This window comes from Silene latifolia, chromosome 4 (genome assembly GCF_048544455.1).
Source record: "Silene latifolia isolate original U9 population chromosome 4, ASM4854445v1, whole genome shotgun sequence".
Lineage (NCBI taxonomy): Eukaryota > Viridiplantae > Streptophyta > Magnoliopsida > Caryophyllales > Caryophyllaceae > Silene > Silene latifolia.
Window position 1 is genome coordinate 54,437,847 of NC_133529.1, and position 5,026 is coordinate 54,442,872.

Consider the following 5,026-nt stretch of genomic DNA (forward strand, 5'->3'; position numbering starts at 1 on the left):
TTGGGAAGTTTTTCATCCCGGTGGACTTTGTCATTGTTGATATGGAGGAAGATTCCAACATTCCAATCATCTTAGGAAGACCTTTCCTACACACCGCGGGTGCGGTGATTGATGTGAAACATGGAGAGCTCACTCTAGAAGTGGGAGATGAAAGCATAACTTTTAATCTTGACAAGACCATGAGAGCTCCTCGTTTGCATGAGCCATGTTTCATGATTGATCATTATAGTTTTAGGAAAGATGAGAAGAAGAAATCGGAACTCCAATGGAGGAAGAAAGTTGAAGATGCTCCATTCAAAGAGCAAATGAATTGTGACAAGAAGAGCTTGCAAAGCTCATCAAGATCAACCAAGGAAAAAGATGATGGCCTCATTGGCCAAGAGAAGAAATTGGGAGAGTTGTCTCCATCCAAGCAAGAGATTTTCAATGATCAATTCAATGAAGTTTGTGGTCTTTGGGACGACGAATTTGAAGGGATCTTTAATCCCTACATTGGGCATGCCATCGATCATGATCAACAACAAGGGCCACGGTCTATTGAGGACCTCTACCATAACAATGAACAAGATTTTGATTACTTCTTCAAGGTGTTGAGCAACATCAACAACACCTTGAACATGCCTCCTTGACATCTCATCAAGAATGAGAGTTTGGTGGAGTCCTCCCTAAACCACCACTTGTAAATATTTCTAACTCCCTAACTTACATTTCAATTTTTGTATTGCATTTTTGTCATTTTTGGATTTATTTTTACTTTGATCAAAATAATTGTCATGAAAAGAGAGAAGTGAGGGAGGGACTAATGATTTTAATTGATGTGTAGTGCTTTACCTTAGTGTGGGGATGGCAATTGCCTAGGCTATTCATGCCTTAGTAGTGCCCCCGCAATGAAGAACACAAGATTTGAAAGAAAGAAAGAAAGAATGATAAGGGAATGCGTTGGTGCACGGATGGGATCAATCCGTATGCACAAGGACCAATCCGAGCGGATTCCGAGAATCCGCCCGTCTGCAGAGAGGATCCGAGCGTCCCGCGAGAAGACGCCCGTCTTGGGCTGAGCTGAAAACGCAAAATTCTTGATGTTGAAGAATCCGAGCGGATTTTCGGAAAGACGCCCGTCTCACGTAATCCGTCCGTCTTGTGAACAATCCGCCCGTCTTGCGGTGAAGAAAAACAAAGAAAAATCTCTGGACAAGAATCCGTCCGTCTTAAGCGAAATCCGCCCGTCTCATCCAAAAAGAATCCGAGCGGATTCCCCAGAATCCGCCCGTCTCTAGGCGGGATTTTTGAAAATTTGAAGCTGAAGAATCCGAGCGGATTGCGCCTAATCCGCACGGATTGTCCCTGCGTCCTAATATTGCCGAGTTCTTTAAATACCCACCCCACCTTCATTCATTCATTCATTCACTCATAAACACTACCCATAACATCAAAACCCTCATCCTCTCCATCTCAAAAACAAAAACCCTCAACAAAACTCACCAAAATCAAATCAAACCATCTTTCAAATAACAAATCAATCACTCCATCTTCATTAACAATCAAAACCAAGCACAAAATCTTCACCTTTGAATTGATTTTTGTTCTCATAAAGGCAAAGCCTTTCACTTTCAAAATCGATTTGGGCATTCTACAAATTGAAGATTTTTGATCTTTTTCTTGGTTAGCTCATCAAATGGCAAGAACAAAGGGAGCAACAAAAGCAAAGGCAAAGGCACCAAAGACTACAACTCTCTCTCAAAGGCAAAAAGCTCTACAAATGAAGAAAGCTTTGGCAATGGTGGTATCAACACCAAGCTTGGAAGTGCAACCACCTCAACAAATTTCTATGGAAGCATCACCCTCTACTCCGGTAATTAATCAACTCTTGCATTATCCGGAGGTAACATTCATTTCCGACTCCCATAGAAATACATTTGTCAAGTTTGCTATGAAACAAATTCAATCCACCAAATTCATATGCCAAGATGCTTTAGAGAAGTTGGGTGTTCTTGAACAAACAAGAGTCTTTTTCAATGCCATGGGTTTAAAGAAATTGTTTGATATGGAGGAAGTAACATACCCCTCCCTTGTCTTGGAATTCTTAAGTTCTTTAAAAGTGACAAAAGTTGAGAATAGGGAAAATATTGAGTTTCGTCTAGCTAACACTAGTAGACGCATTTCCTTTCCGGAATTGGGTGCAATTTTGGGTCTTAGCGATGAACATAAATTTTATAAGCAATATGGGAAGTATGATCCCGAGCCTCTTTGGGAGGCAATCTCCGGGAAGAAATTTGAAGATTTTAAAGCTTGTCGTGCTCTTTTGGTCCATCATCCGAGCATAAGAATATGGCACAAAGTTGTGGGAAATACCATAATTGCTAGGAAAGACACCAATCATTTCACGGGACTCGATTTTATTCTCCTTGAATCAACTTTGAATATTGGAAGAATTCACACCAAGCCTTACAATTCTTTGAGGCTATTGGTTGATAGATGGCTCCATATAGATAGTGGGAAGAAGGGTCAAACCGTAATTGTTAATGGCGGCCTTGTCACGGTCCTAGCCAAGCACTTTGATCCTAATTTCAATGAGGATAGCAAGTACAAGGCTAAGGATGGTGGCCACCTTATTGATATGTCCACCTTGATTAACAAGTTTAAGTGGGTTGTTCACAATTCCCTTGATACCAAGTATGGGTGGCTTACAAGTGAGGCTCGATCATTCACTTTACCCGCAAAGATTTGCCGTCTTAGTGTCCACCGGACCAACTATTTGCTTCCCCTATCCGAAGAAGCCGAGTACATCATTCAACAACAAAAGGGTGATCATGAAACCCCCTCCTCTTCCATTGTTATACCACCTTACCCCTATGATTATGAAGAGTTCAAACCACAAGGAGTTGAAATTGGGAAAGATTATGTCACTCTTCTAATGCAAGCCATGCACAAGCAAGCTTATGAAGATCGGAAGAATGCTTATTTGGCTCAATATCCTCCCCTCCTACATCTAGCTAGGCAAGGACTCCTTGATCCATCTTGTCCTTTGCCTAGTTGGGCGGATAGAGAAGCCTTGTTTCCGGGTGCATCAAGGGACGTGGTGGAAGACAATGAGGTTGTTGGAAATGATGAGGAGATTGATGATAATATTGAGGAAGAAGCAAGTGGAGATGAAGAAAGAGATGGTGAAGATGGTGAAGATAATGATGAGGAAGATGATGGTGAAGAAAGCAAAGAAGAAAGTGCCAAGGAAAGTGGCAATGTGACCACTTCTCATGAGGGAAGTGGTGATGATAGTAGCATGATGGAAGACTAGCCTTGGAGACTCCTACACTCCCATGGTTTGTCTATATCTCTTTGTATTTTATTTCATTTTGATCATTGTTGGTTTAGTCCTAGCAACATCAAAGGACTCACACCTCGGTTCTTTTGAGGTGTTCTTTATTGTTCCCACTTTTGTAAAATCCAAAATGACAATCTAGTTTCATGCATAGCATAGCATGTGCATGAACTCCCCCATGCTTTGACATTAGCAATAGTGTCTTACTTGGTTTGGGGAAGTCAATGCATACGCAACGGGAGGTAATTTAAATTATCCTCTCCGTCATAACAAAAACCATGCATCATGTAGTATAGCTTAGTGTAGAATTGCATTTAGTATAGAAATCATGCATCATTCTTGCATAATTTCCATCATTTTGGCCATTGAGGACAATGCCCATATTAGTGTGGGGATGGGAATTCTAACACTTAACTTTTATTCAAAAACCATAAAAATTGAAAAATTTCAAAAATCATAAAAATTTGAAAAATTGAAAATCCAAAAACAAGTTCATTTCCTTTGTAGTGTAGTCATGTATATATTATTGTATATATTGTGTTTGTTCATCCTTATTCACATTGATTGACTACGCCACATCCGAGACATGAGGATATTGAAGACCGCATGGTATGATCTTTCCAATCTCCTTTTTCCTCTTATGTTAATGACTATGTGGCTTTATTTTGATTGATGCGGTAAAACAATGTGAACTTAGGACTTGCACTTAGTTTATTTGGCATATTAGTTGGTAGAATCATATGCATTAGGATGTGTATATGTTAGTTGCATCATGGCATGTAGTTGCATGTTAGAAAAATTTTGCGAAACCGTCTACTTGGGAAGCTTGACAAGTGTATATAGGCCCTAGTAGATGCTTTTTATTCTTAAGACTTTGCTTGTTAGAATGCTTGTAAAACACCCTAGGATGTGTCATGCTAGTATCCTTTGACCCATGGTTTAAGGCCGAGTCAAGAGTACCTTGTGGTGTGATAACTCCTTGGCTACCGTTTATTCCAAGGTGACCCTTGAAACCATGCATACTTCTATCATTCATCCATGTTCTACCATACATTTTGTCAACAAAAGGGAATGGGCACAAAAAGAAATCAATTTGAGTTCAATGAAATGAAAAGTGAAAGAAAGTTTGCAAAATGCATCAAATGAAAAGAGGAGCAAAAATAAAACTCCTAAAGCTTCAAATACAAGGCACCCTCGTTACTAATTGGGGTGACTTTGAAAATGTTCAAAAAAAAGATGCAAAAAGTTGTCAAGTGTTGAAATGCCAAAAATCAAAAAGAAATGGCAAAGAAAGTGTTCTCAAAAAGTCAAATGCCACAAGAAATTGGGGGGAAAAACAAAAACAAAAGCAAACTCCCAAATGAAACTCAAACATCTATTGATCCCTTTATCCATCATATCCATTTTTGTGCATGGTAGAGAGGGGACGACCCTTCTTCTTGTCTAGGCAAGAGGGGGAATTCCGCGATCCTCCAGTGTTTCTAACACCATAGGGAGTCTACTCTTGACAAAAGCATTTAACGATTGAGGACAAAGGTACCCTAGCTTGACACCTTTTGGAGGTGATTTATTGGTATCCTTCTAGGCTTAGTAGTTTGAACAAATTGCATCTATGAAGGATTGTGTACCCTTGAATTGCTTCCCTTGTAGATAATTTCCGCCACTTAGATGAGGAAAGTGGCTATTCTTTTTGTAGATGCATCCATT